Source organism: Podarcis vaucheri (genome assembly GCF_965113315.1).
Source record: "Podarcis vaucheri genome assembly, chromosome: 9".
NCBI lineage: Eukaryota > Metazoa > Chordata > Lepidosauria > Squamata > Lacertidae > Podarcis > Podarcis vaucheri.
The window spans coordinates 9,227,142-9,241,767 of record NC_138767.1 but is presented as its reverse complement, the minus strand read 5'-3'; the positions used below and the strand labels follow the sequence as shown (position 1 = coordinate 9,241,767).

At 44.6% G+C, this 14,626-nt stretch overlaps 1 long non-coding RNA gene across 1 annotated transcript in view; it reads left to right on the top strand.

Annotated features, from left to right (window-relative positions):
* LOC309540176 overlaps window positions 1–13,182 on the top strand; it is a 38,938-nt gene extending 25,756 nt beyond the window's left edge. Inside the window, exons 2-4 of the long non-coding RNA XR_014223101.1 lie at window positions 4,024–4,212; window positions 5,453–5,593; window positions 13,133–13,182. This is a non-coding gene — a long non-coding RNA (uncharacterized lncRNA). The remainder of the gene's footprint in view (window positions 1–4,023; window positions 4,213–5,452; window positions 5,594–13,132) is intronic.
* Window positions 13,183–14,626: the final 1,444 nt, after the last annotated feature.

Here is a 14,626-nt window from a genome sequence, read left to right as displayed (position 1 = left end):
ACTCTCAAGAGTCTCCTCCAGAACCATAATTCAAAGGCATCAATTCTTCGGCGATCAGCCTTCTTTATGGTCCAGCTCTCACTTTCATACATCACTACTGAGAAAACCATAGCTTTAACTATACGGACCTTTGTTAGCAAGGTGATGTCTCTGCTTTTTAAAACATCTGTATTACTGATCACATATTTTACAATTCTGATCTGCTTGCTGTGTGCTCTCTGCTTCGCTCTGTGTCTTGGGTGCTGAGCTCTTCTGTGCAAAATGAAGCTCTGTGTTTTCCTGATCACTATAGCACCTAAATCATTCCTAGAAGCTGAAAAAGCTGCACCAGCCTTGCAAGTCTGGATGGGAGCATCAACCCTAGACAGGAGTTAACTGGAGGGATGCTTCAAGAAGAATCTGTTAATGCTTGGACCTATCAAATCCATCTTTTGTTGGGAGTTGAGAAATTGAACAGTTGATACAGCTCCCAGCAAATGAGCCTTTCCCAAATCTCATCCAGCTTAATAAACAGCTGATTACCAAAAGCATCAGAGCTTGTCTCTTTTCTGTGTCCTCTGATACGCCTTACAGGCCTAGGCCTTTTCACATCTCTAATATGCCTTACATGGCAAGGCTGCCTAGAATGCTGCCTATGGGGTTCTTTCTTTTTTTATATAAAATATGTAAGCTTTCCAGGATTTCCTGGGGAACTTGGGACAACTATTAAACTGGTCTATTAAATCTTCAGTGTAGGCCTGGAGACTGTCAGTCAATTAATTGGGCCATGTCTCCATGGAGACCTGTTAGTTACAGGTTGCCATTCATGTCTTGGAAGCATCTGGTTTCCTTTGATTTGCATACCTTTAAAGTTGCTTGGCACGATTTCTGAGTAGTTTGGATTGCGTCGTCTGCTCTTCCGGTGCATGCAGAACTTTCAATATTTTAACATTTTCACTCTGAACGAATCCCTCGCCCAGCTAGGCATTTGATCATTCCAAGGTGCTCCCTTGTTTATTTTAATTGAATGCTTGGCTGGGGAATTATGCTCAGATCAAAAACAGAAAATCATCAGTCCAGACGCTGCAAATGCTAAACGCCCTTGTATGCTTGGCTTATTGATTGCAGTGTTAACAGATTTAAAGGAGTGATATCCCTGTGAAAGAAAGAGAAAGAGATTAAAGGGGGCCAGTGGAGAAACAGTTATGGTGCTCTGTTGCATGAAGAGTAATTAAGAACATGTCTCAGAAAGGGAAGAAGGCTAGACACAAAAGGACAGAAGAACCACCAAGGATGGTCCAGAATCTAGGGCAATGGCATACAGCCACAGAATTCTTGGAGTAAAGTCCAGACTCTATGAGGGATGTGATATGTCAGTATGGATGGGAGAGAGAACACAGTGTGCTGGCAAAGCAGAGCAGCTGGAACCTATTATTATTATTATTATTATTATTATTATTATTATTATTATTATATCTGCCCTTCACCCTAAGGTCCCAGTGCAGGTTACCACAAGTAAACCACAATGTTGGAAACAGTCTAAAACAACTTGCAATCATAGAAATAAGATGGGTTCTAAAAAAGAAACATATCAGGTATCAAAAGGTGTGTCTTCAGGATTCCCTGACAGCTGTATAACAAAGTTGCTAGATATGGGGAGGGAGTTTCACAACTTAGGGTCTGCCACAGAGAATTCCTACTCCTGGGTTGCCCACCCCCATCCTGCCAAGGTTTGGAGGGTGGTGGAACAACCAATAAGGCCAATGATAATAACAGAGGGGACCTATAGGGTGACCTTCATTGAGACCTGTTAGTTACAATTTGGCAGTTATATTATCATTATATCCTGAATAAATATGAGCACACCCTGAGCCATGATGTTCAGACATGCAGTAGGGTACAGTGGTGCCTCGCAAGACAAAATTAATTTGTTCCACAAGTTTTTTCTTCTTGCGAGTTTTTCGTCTTGCGAAGCACGGTTTCCCATAGGAATGCATTGAAAATCAATCAATGCGTTCCTATGGAAACCGCCTTCAGACCAGGTCCGGGGACAGTCTGTCCCCCGACCTCTTCTGAAGGCTTGGGGGGGGACAAGGGCTTTTCTTCCCACCCCCAGCATTTTAAAAAACCCCGGGACAGCGGAGGACTTCTCTGCTGTCCGGGGCGATCTTAAAATGCTGGCGGGCGGCATTTTAAAATCGCCCCGGGACAGCGGAGGACTTCTCTGCTGTCCGGGGCGATTTAAAAGCCTCTGGGAAGGCAGGCAGGGGGGACAAAGACTTTCACCCCCCGCCAGCCTTCAGAAGAGGTCCTGGACCTCTTCTGAAGGCAGGCGGGGGGCAAAAGTCTTTGCTCCCCCCCCACCTGCCTTCAAAAGCCGTCCGGGATAGCGGGAAGCGCTTCCCTGCTATCCCAGACTGCTTTTAAAATGCTGGTGGTGGGGAGCAAAGCCTTTCGGCCCCCGCCGGCCTTCCTGGACCTCTTCTGAAGGCTGGAGGGGAGGGGAGGCTTTGCTCCCCACCACCAGCATTTAAAAGAGGTCCCCGGAGATTTCCCTATGGGCTTTCTTCTTGTGAAGCAAGCCCATAGGGAAATTCGTCTTGCAAAGCAACTCGCAAACGGAAAACCCTTTTGTCTTGTGGGTTTTCCGTCTTGCGAGGCATTTGTCTTGCGGGGTACCACTGTATAGTGATCATCTTTAACAGACTGCAACCACTCACTTATGAAAGGGGTGAATAAGAATCCCAGATAGATAGATGAGAGAGAGGGAGGGACGGAGGGACAGAGGACGGAGAGAGGGAGAGGGAGAGGGAGAGGGAGAGGGAGAGGGAGAGAGAGAGAGAGAGAGAGAGAGAGAGAAGTTAGATGGGACAAGAGCTGTCCATTTTCTTAGCTATCCCATTGTCATGGGTTGACCTATTGGCAATTGTCAAAATGGAGCTGGGAACCACAAGTTGTGGCACTTTGGGTGGGGGTGTCAGATCTGAGGGATAAAGCCAGAAGCCAAGCCAAAAACCAGAGCCAGGAAGACAATTTTTGCTTAGGCAAAATCCCAGACTGTACAGCAAGGGGCATATAGCCTGTAGCTCAGAAACCTATCTCACTCTGCTGTGGACCAAGTCTGATAGGTAGGCAGGCCTGTCAATCACTTGCGACCACTATGATGTCATAGTGGGCAGGGCAAACAAGCAAGGACAATGCTCTGCGCCCAACACCTTCAGGCACCCATTGCTCTAATCCCCTGCCTCTGCTTCTTTACAGTGCAGCATGCAGGGCGCATTAACCTTTCGCTTCCCAGCTGTGCCCAGCTCCCTATAATCCTGCTTTCAGCAATTAGACTCAAGGGGGAAAACAAGTAAAGCACAATGTTGGAAACAGTCTAAAACAACTTGCAATCATAGAAATAAGATGGGTTCTTCAAAAAATGGAAGGATTAGTCATTGCAATGTAGGGAGAAGGGGAAAGAGGGAGGAGGCAGGGCTCCTTGGGAGACCTTGAAATGGGCCGAATGCTCCCCACTCCTGTTTTACATGAGCCAGAAAGACAAGTAAGCGATAAACATTGCACTTACCCCCTCCTTTGTTTTCTCTCTCTTTTCACATGTTAATAAATAAAGGTATGCATAAAGGTAACCATTGCCCATTAAGTTGAAAAAGAGATTCTGGAAGCTTGTGTGAGGAACCATCTGCCAGATCATCTAGCAATTATGATTATTATTACACTTGTAGCAGCACGTGCCACAAGTCTGCTGCACAACTTAATATATCCTTGCTCCCCAAAGACACACGACAGAGGAACACAAAGGAGCTCCTGACAGCACAAAGTTACAAGCATGGCAACGATAACCTCACGCCTCGGTGCCTCAACCTCCGTGGCTTTTGTTCTTCTCTGAGTATGCAGCCTTCTTTCGAGAGCTTCAGTGGGAAGGGATTATGTTCTTTGTACAGCCATCTTGTCATTAAGACGTCCACACATTACAGCAAAGTCAGGCAACAGAAATGATTCATTAACTCTTTTGTTCTCTTCCTCTGGCCTGGTTCGTAGACTTTCCAGGTCGGGGCTGCAGGTTTGTGCCGGAGAAGCATGCATTTGTGCCCCTCTCATTGCCATTTTGCCCATCATGTGCTGCAGAGGTGGGGAACCCATGGCCCAAAGCAACTTGATGAGTGGGGCAAAGTTGCTACACTGGCTTGCTGACCGGTGGGGTGCTGATGTTTGCCAGGAAGAAAAAGGGTGAGTGAGGGAGAAAATTCCCTTTGTGGGTTCAATATGGAGGTTCAAACCAGATTTCCAATTAATTAGACTTTATTCAGTAATGTATTACTGGATAGAGTCCAAAAGAGTCTGTGAGATAGCACAATCCCTATATAGGCAATATATTACCTATATATTATATATTTTAGCTATACATACATATATATATATGTATACACACACACAAATATATATATATACAGTGAGGGAAAAAAGTATTTGATCTCCTGCTAAATTTGCCCGTTTGCCCTCTGACGAAGAAGTGACCAGTCCATAATTTTAATGGTAGGTTTATTGTAGCTGTGAGAGACAGAATAACAACAGTAAAACCTGTTATTAGCTGTTTGTTCTCAACCTTCTGCCAGTCCAGTCATTGAAAACACTTATTGAACCCAAGTTCTTTGTGTTAAGTGCTGGGCCCTCCTTGCAACTTATCTGGAATTGTTTTTCACTCTGCCAGTCAGCATTAAGGCTCCTACTTCTTCTTCTTTGGTGATCCGTCATAGCCAAGTAAGATTGTCTTCCATGAACACGATCTTAACAGTGAGTCTGTAAGTGACTGTGGAGGCCAATCCTGGATCCACACGTTCTTTCACAGTCGAGACATAGGTTTCCAGGTGAGAGTTGATCACAGTGAGGGTTTGCCAAGTGTGCCTTCCTCTTAACATGTTTCTCCCTTTCGTCCTGAGTTCAAGGTTCTTCAAAGCCCATGACACCTTTGGTAAAGGCTGTTCTCCAGTTGGAGCTCTCTCAAGCCAATGTTTCCCAGTTGTTTGTGTTTATACTACAATTTTTAAGATTTGCCTTGAGGGAGTCTTTAAGCCTCTTTTGTTGACCACTAGCATTACGCTTTCCATTTTTAAGTTCAGAATAGAGTCTTTGCTTTGGAAGACGATAATCAAGTATCCGCACAACATGACCAGTCGGATACCTGAAGCTGGACTCAGAAACAAAGGGTTTTGCAGCTTTTCCACTTCAAGAGGTGATAGAGAGGTTGGCTTGATGCAAACAAATCAGCAGAGAAGTTCCGGTGCTCTTCTGTTTGCATTGTGCTCAGCTCCCTGCAGTATCACCCATCCTGGAACTAAACAGCGACCCACCTGCTGGGATCACAGTATAGCAGCCCCATGCCCCCTGGTCAGCCACATCTGTGTGTGGTCCTCTAGATTGTTCTTGTCCCCTAAATATCATGTACATCACATCTGCCTGATTATTGCAGATACAACTGTAGGGGAACATCTATGAAGCCTATTTGTCGGTGACTAGGAAGCTGAAAGAGAAGAAGTGATTGGTTCACTGGATGAAGACAAAACTGAAGCAAGTCGCCTACAAAGAAGATCCTATCCTACATCATTACACGGTGAGCTGCCATCACTGGTGGAACAATGAAAGCCATCCCCAAGCTCATCATAGACCCTGGTATGGGGTGGGGAGAGGAGTTCCAACAAGCACCTGGGTGGGTCCAAAGTCATTCAAGGCTTTATACCTAACATCAATATGCTTTAATTGAGCCCTGTAATATAGAGGCAGCCAGCACAAAATCTCAGTGTAGGTCTTAAATGACAGGTGCCTCAAGCAGCCCTTTGGCTGCTGCATCCTACAGTACAATTGCTGCTGTAGCAGGGCCATCAAGGACAACCCTATGCAGAGCACATTACTACCCATCAATAATGCCTCCAACCTCTTTGGATTCAGTTTATTGGCCCACATCCAACCCATTACAGCCTCCAGACACAAGTTCAGCGCTGAAATGGCTACTTGCGATTCAGATGGTATGGAGGGTGTAGTCCTGTGTGTCATCCACATATTGAAGATATGGATACCTCTCACAATGAGCTGGAGACCTCGCAAGAGGATACTAGGTGGAGTTCTGGTTGCATCCTGTTACCCAGCCCTATACCCAGGGGAGATATGATAACCATCTTCAAATATCTCAAGGGCTGCCACATGGAAGATGGAGTAAGCTTGTTTTTTCCCTGCTTTTGTGGGTAGGACTCAAACCGATGGCTTCAAGTGACAAGAAAGGAGATTCTGACTAAACATCAGGATGAACATTCTGACAGTAAGAGCTATTTGACAGTGGAACGGTCTCCCTCAGAAAGATGTGGACTCCCCTTTCTTGGAGGTTTTTAAGCCGAGGTTGAATGGCCCTGAGGGACTCTGAGTTCAACCCCCTGTAATTCAGGAATCTCAACCAAGGCATCTATGGCCTTGCAACTTCTTCTTAAAAACCTCCACTGAAGGAGCTTTTACATGTATAGGATGTCAGGCTTAATAGCTTATCACAGTACAGTGGTACCTCAGGTTAAGTACTTAATTCGTTCCGGAGGTCCGTTCTTAACCTGAAACTATTCTTCACCTGAAGCACCATTTCAGCTGTAGCCTTATTGGGTCTGCATTGCTCCGGGACAGGAGGAAGGAAGTCAAATGACGCCAAGGTTGATTCAAAGAAAGAGTTTATTCTGCTATCCGGATAGCAGAAGGCACTTGCGTGATCAAGTCCACAGCAAGTCCAAAGAAATGACAAATTTCATGCAGTATATATATCCTCCAGGCACCCTCTCCCTCCTTCCCATATAAATCCAACCACGTCAGCCTATGTATGCAGGTTGACATCACATATGTTCTTGCTCTGGTATTCTTAACCACAAAAGGGAATTCCTTCCTGTACTTCTGACCATAAAAGGATCTTCCTCTTCCTACTCTTATCTTGGAGGAAGAGGTCATCATCTCCGAGAACACGCTTTTGGCATTGTTCCCGGACTGGGTCTGTGGTCTTTGTGTTTGTGGTCAGGACATAAGATAACGTACAGACGCATCATCCCTGCTCTACTGGAACTTGGCAAGGTCACTCATTGCCATCACTGATTGATAAGGGAGAGAGCTTTGAGCACAGCCGAGGTTTTGTTTATACATTGACTCGGAGCTCAAGTTAATGGATTTTAGCTAAGGGAAAAGAGGGATTTTGGTGCAGTTTCAAACTGCCTGCACAGTCAGTTTTGGGTTTTGGGAAACCCATTCCTTCATAGCTAATGGGGCCTCCTGCTGCCGCTGTGCCGCCACCACATGATTTCTGTTCTCCTCTTGAAGCAAAGTTCTTAACCTGAAGCACTATTTCTGGATTAGCGGAGTCTGTAACCTGAAGCGTATGCAACCTGAAGTGTATGTAACCTGAGGTACCACAGTACAGCAAATACTAGATGGAGCTTCATAGATGGTTGTTACTTTATAGATAATGCATCACCATCATTATCATCATTTAATATTTAGAACCTGTGAGATTGCCAGAAATGTTAATGCTCACAAGAAATTATAGCATAAGACTTGAACCAAAGCAGAATGCCCATCTCCACTACCTTTTTTATTGAATGATGCCCTATGAGGAAGGAATTACATACAGAGTGGGGAGATAGGGAGATGTTAGAGGAACCTTTTTGGAAAGCAAGCACTTAAGATGAAAGTAAATGCGCTTTGTGTCTTCAGAGGTGACAAACAGCTTTAAAAAATGCAAGGACTATGAACTCCGGCCTCTGATCATTTGTGAATGTCAGAAGCATATTCCTGTACACTCAGTTTACTTCAGCTCAGAAAACTATACCAGCTGCACCAATTAAGATGTACCAATTAAGAGCATCCCTTGATCCCTAGGTTAAGTCTGCACTTTGAATGCTAACATGGATTGTTTTCCTGTTGCTTGTCCTGAGAGGTGTAGTAGCAGAAGCAATATCTCTTCTTATGTTCTTGTGATTGGAAATGGGAAATTTGTGGAGATTAGCATGTTGTAGCTCAAGATACCCAATGAGGTGCTCTCAAGGTGTTGTCAGACTACAACTCCTATCACCCCTGGCCATGCATGTGGGGCAGATGAGAGAAAACATTTAGAGGGAACCACACTAGAGGGAATAGGTCATCCCTGTTTTAGCCTATTGGTGCCAACATACTTTATTTTCTGGTGTGACAGTTCTCTTTGCTACTTCCTTATTTGACCAGAGCTCTCTCTTGTTCTCTAACATTCTCATTGGCTACAACCCACAGCAAAACTGTTCCTCCACAGTGCCACTTCTGCAAGGACTGTATGCCTGAACATTCCTCTATGGAAACTTGAACACACACACACACAAACCCCACACACCACAAAGTTATGCTATAATCTAGTTGGAAGAAGGTGGAAGGTAGAAGAAATTAGCAGGATGGGAATGAGGTCAGGAGATGACAAGTACTCATGATATTTGCCTCAGATTTCAGTTTTGTGTGCATGTGATTGAATTGTTCCTCAGACAAATAAAGGTTCTGCTGTTAACCTTGGCTAATTGTCAGTGAATCCCACGCAAAAGACGTCTGAACACTTTTCTGTTTGTCTACACCTACTCAGTGCTGTTAGCATCGTTCGGCTGTGACACTCATACATCAGGGAGGAGGCTAGACTAGAAAACATCGTCCTGGCACCTCTCTCTTTCTCCTTCTCTATCTCCCTGTATATATACTTGCAAGAGTTGTCACTGTAGAAAACTGAAGAGCTCTGGATTGTTTTCATTATAGCACAGCAGCGGAGGAGTTTCTTTGGAAAAAAAGTTAAGAGCTTAAGTTAAGTTTAAAAACCCCCAAATGAAAAAATCTGATGTTGCTCTGCTTTAACAACAAAGAACAGCCCAACCCAGGGCTGTCACATGGATGATGGAGGAAGCTTGTTTTCTGCTGCTTCAGAGGGTAGGCCCTGAACCAATGGATTCAAATTTCCAGAAAGGAGATTCTGACTAAACATTAGGAAGAAGTTCCTGGCAGTAAGAGCTGTTTGACATTGGAAAGGTCTAGCTTGGAAAGTGGTGGACTCTTCATCATGGGAGCTTTTAGAACAGAGATCAGGTGGCTATCTGTCAGGGATTCTTTAGTTGTGATTCCTGCGTTGCAGGACGTTGGACTAGATGACCCTTGGGGTACCTTCCAACTAGGATTCCATAATTCTTTAGAACTCCACAGGGAGCATTTCAGGATGTTGTAAGGCCTGGCAGAGACCTGTAAAGACATACTGGAATGAATCATAGAATCATAGAATCATAGAATCATAGAGTTGGAAGAGACCACAAGGGCCATCGAGTCCAACCCCCTGCCAAGCAGGAAACACCATCAGAGCACTCCTGACATATGGTTGTCAAGCCTCTGCTTAAAGACCTCCAAAGTAGGAGACTCCACCACACTCCTTGGCAGCAAATTCCACTGTCGAACAGCTCTTACTGTCAGGAAGTTCTTCCTAATGTTTAGGTGGAATCTTCTTTCTTGTAGTTTGGATCCATTGCTCCGTGTCCGCTTCTCCGGAGCAGCAGAAAACAACCTTTCTCCCTCCTCTATGTGACATCCTTTTATATATTTGAACATGGCTATCATATCACCCCTTAACCTCCTCTTCTCCAGGCTAAACATGCCCAGCTCCCTTAGCCGTTCCTCATAAGGCATCGTTTCCAGGCCCTTGACCATTTTGGTTGCCCTCCTCTGGGCACGTTCCAGTTTGTCAGTGTCCTTCTTGAATTGTGGTGCCCAGAACTGGACACAGTACTCCAGGTGAGGTCTGACCAGAGCAGAATACAGTGGCACTATTACTTCCCTTGATCTAGATGCTATACTCCTATTGATGCAGCCCAGAATTGCATTGGCTTTTTTAGCTGCCACGTCACACTGTTGGCTCATGTCAAGTTTGTGGTCAACCAAGACTCCTAGATCCTTTTCACATGTACTGCTCTCAAGCCAGGTGTCACCCATCTTGTATTTGTGCCTCTCATTTTTTTTGCCCAAGTGCAATACTTTACATTTCTCCCTGTTAAAATTCATCTTGTTTGTTTTTGCCCAGTTCTCTAATCTGTCAAGGTCGTTTTGAAGTGTGATCCTGTCCTCTGGGGTGTTAGCCACCCCTCCCAGTTTGGTGTCATCTGCAAATTTGATCAGGATGCCCTTGAGTCCATCATCCAAGTCGTTGATAAAGATGTTGAATAAGACCGGGCCCAAGACAGAACCCTGTGGCACCCCACTAGTCACTCTTCTCCAGGATGAAGAGGAACCATTGATGAGCACCCTTTGGGTTCGGTCAGTCAGCCAGTTACAAATCCACTGAGTGGTAGCATAGTCAAGACCGCATTTTACCAGCTTCTTTACAAGAATATCATGGGGCACCTTGTCAAATGCCTTGCTGAAATCAAGGTAGGCTACATCCACTGCGTTCCCTTCATCTACCAGGCTTGTAATTCTGTCAAAAAACGAATGCCTGCAAGAATATGGAACACACGAACACTCCCACTGTGAAGCTGCAACATTTTCTTTTTTAAATGTACAAATGAGAATTCACACCACTTGGCCACCTCTTAATTATTTTAAGGTAAGAAAGAGATGAAACTCACATTCCCTTTCCATAAAGGATTACGGAGGAACATGAAATCTCTTTACTTCCCCCACCCAAAGCCTTCCCTTATAAAAATTAAAACATGGCATGCTTAATCCACTCTGGAAGGGCTTCTGTGCTGATAAATTTCATGCACTTTGGCCAAAATGGAGGGGAGGGGGTTTACAGATTTATTTATTTTTTAATTACCCATTATAGTGAAGGCAGATCTTCATTTTATAGAGTGGCTTGGAACCTGAAATACATATCCAAGTGGAGAGGAGACAGTAACTGAGAGACGTATAACATCCCCCCCCATAAAAATATACAGATAAAGTGGTACCTTGGTTTTCGAATGCCTCCTTTCTGAACATTTCAGAACTCAAACACTGTAAACACAGAACGCGCCTCAGAAGTCGAACAGGAAACACAACTTCCACTGAGTGCAAAACCCTAAAGCCTAGCTGTCGGCTACTGAGTTTCAGTTTTTGAATGTTTCAGAACTTGAACAGTCTTCTGGAATGGATTACGTTTGAAAACTGAGGTACCACTGTATAAGGTGACTTTATGGATAGAAGCAAGCCTGAAAATCCCTTCCTTGTACTGATGCCCTGCTATGAAGCTTGGCATGCCAATATGGGCTGATGATGCCATCAATCCTTATCCATGCTTGGCCTTTATGTTGGCTAGGCCACCCCATGAAAGATGGGAGGGCATTAGGGTGATCATTTACACTTTGCCAAATCAGTGAGAGGGAATGCCAACACCAAAGGAAGAGGGCACAGATTTCCAAATCATTGCACATGTTGATTTAGATGGTAGATTGATAGATGATAGATGATAGATGATAGATGATAGATGATAGATGATAGATGATAGATGATAGATGATAGATGATAGATGATAGATGATAGATGATAGATGATAGATACAGTGGTGCCCCGCAAGACGAATGCCTCACAAGGCGAAAAACTCGCTAGACGAAAGAGCTTTCCGTTTTTTGAGTCGTTCCGCAAGACGAATTTCCCTATGGGCTTGCTTCGCAAGATGAAACGTCTTGCGAGTTTGTTTCCTTTTTCTTAAAGCCGCTAAGCCGTTAAGCCGCTAATAGCCGTGCTTCGCAAGACGAAAAAACCGCAAGATGAAGAGACTCACGGAACGGATTAATTTCGTCTTGCGAGGCACCACTGTAGATAGATAGATAGATAATTATGATGATAGATAGATGATAGATAGATATATAGATGATAGAAAGACAGACAGACAGACAGACAGATAGATAGATGATAGATGAAGAAGAGTTTGGATCTGATAGCCCACTTTATTGCTACCCAAAGGAGTTTCAAAGCGGCTAACATTCTCCTTCCCCTTCCTCCCCCACAACAAACACTCTGTGAGGTGAGTGGGGCTGAGAGACTTCAAAGAAGTGTGACTAGCCCAAGGTCACCCAGCAGCTGTATGTGGAGGAGCGGAGACGCGAACCCAGTTCCCCAGATTAGGAGTCCACCACTCTTAACCACTACACCACAGATGGATCGATAGATGATGATAGATGATAGATAGATAGATGATAGATAGATAGATAGATATACAAAAATAATTGCTGTGGAGCACAGTGACCTGTGTGGCTGCTCAGTCTGCTGTCCAGGAGTTGAGTGCTGATGAGCAACTTCCAAGGCCCCCCAACCTCTCTAATCTTGGTTTCGATTGGACAGCCCTCCAAACAGGACTGTGCCCTTCAAATGAAACACAGTCCTCTGTAAAGCAGGACACATGGACACCTTGGAGTGCATCCTTTTCATCACAAAATGGCTGGATTCTAGATTATGCTCAGTAGTAAAGGGTGGTGGTGGTCCAGAAATAATCTAGAATTGCAAGGATTTTTTCTAAATTACAGGGGGTAGCAATTAGAAGGGGTCAGGTGTGTTTCTTGATCAGAAGCAAGCTTTACTACTGATTTTTTGAGGGTGAACACCTTTAGCTCTTGTGCTCCCTAAGCATTTCCTTTCATTATTCTGCTCCATGCACAGACCCTTGTGTAGGCTCTCTTCACCAGGATAGATTTCAGTTGCCACTGTTTGACTAATCTGCACAGAACTGCACACTCTGGCAACATACCTCAGCTGCAACCCCCCCCCTAAAACCCTACATTTTTTAAAAAGATGGAGAGGGCCCATAGTTCATTGCCAAGGCATTTGCTTCCCAAGCACTACATTTGAGGTTCGATCCCTAGCACCTTCTCTTAAAAGAGGCAGCGGGTGATGGAAGAGACCTCAGAGAAGCACTATCCACAAGTGTAGATGACATTGGTCAAGATGGATCAATACACCAGCTTAGGATGTTCAAACAGTTAACGAGGGGGGGGAGTTAACTGTGTTATACAGTCCTTCAAACAAAAAAGATTTTATGAAAACTATAAGAGGGGAAAGAGGAGAGAGAAAATATTCATGCTTGATTGATCGACTTTGTGTCTACAGCACAATAACCTCCTACAAGGATCAGCTAAACCGATATTCTCTTCTTATCCCACAGCTATTGAAAAGGACTTGAAAGAAAACACCCACCCAGCCCCTCCTTCCCCCTACCTGATTTGATTAATGAAGTCATTAAAAGAGATGCACAAAGACTGTCGAACGAGCCCTGCATTTCTATGTCGGGACAGAGCAGCTTGAGCGTATATAAAAGCTGTTATAGAAGTGAGTGCACTTATTAAATCTTCCAACAGATTTTCCTCTAGTCATTATCATGGAAGAGACTCCAACCTGCATGCCAAGAATCACAGATGATCTACGATTATGTAGACAAATCTCTCTCTCTCTCTCTCTCTCTCCCAACTGTGTGACATTTTTTGAAGTGGAGCTCAGGTTGTCCCCTAAGCATCATCCACATCACATCTGCCTGATCATTGCAGATACAACTGTAGGGGAACATCTATGAAGCTTACTTCATACTTTACTAGGAAGCTGAAAGAGAAGGAGAAGTGATTGGCTCATTGGATGAAGACAAAGTTGAATCAAGTGGCCTACAAAGAAGGTCCTATCTTGTATTATTACATAGTGAACTACCGTCACTGGTGGGACAATGAAATGCCACCACCAAGCTCATCACAGGACCTGGTATTTTGGGGGGGGGGAGTTCCATCAAGTACTTGGGTGGGTCCAAAATAATCCAGGGCTTTATACCTAACATTAATATGTTTTAATTGAGCCCTGTAATATAGAGGCAGCCAACACAAAATCTCACTGTAGGTCTTAAATGGCAGGTGCCTCAAGCAGCCCTCTGGCTGCTGCATCCTACACTACAATTGCTGCTGTTGCAGGGCCATCAAGGACAACCCTACGCAGAGCACATTACCACCCATCAATAGTGCCTCCAACTTGTTTGGATTCAGTTTATTGGCCCTCATCCAACCCATTACAGCCTCCAGACACAAGTTCAGCACTGGCTTCTTGTGGTTCAGATGGTATGGAGGGTGTAGACCTGTGTGTCATCCACATATTGAAGATACTGATACCTCTCACAATGAGCTGGAGACCTCGCAAGAGGATGCTATGTGGAGCTGTGGTTGCATCCTGTTACCCAGCCCTTTGCCCAGGGGAGATATGATAGCCATCTTCAAATATCTCAAAGGCTGTCACATGGAAGAGGGAACAAGACTGTTTTCTCCTGCTCTGGAGGGTAGGACTCAAACCGATGACTTCAAGTGACAAGAAAGGAGATTCTGACTAAACATCAGGATGAAAGTTCTGACAGTAAGAGCTGTTTGACAACGGTGTGGCGGTCTCCTTCCATGGAGGTTTTTAAGCAAAGGTTGGATGGCCATGTGTCATGGATGTTCTAGCTGAGATTTCTGCATTGCAAGGGGTTGGACTTGATGACCCTTGGGATCCCAACTCTACAATTCTGTGATTATATGATATGAAGAGGCAAAGATCCCCCAGCGTAGAGCCTCTTCCTCTGGGGAAAGGCCATAGCTCAGCAGAAGAGGACCTTCATTGCAGGTAAAAGGTCCCATGCTCAATCCCC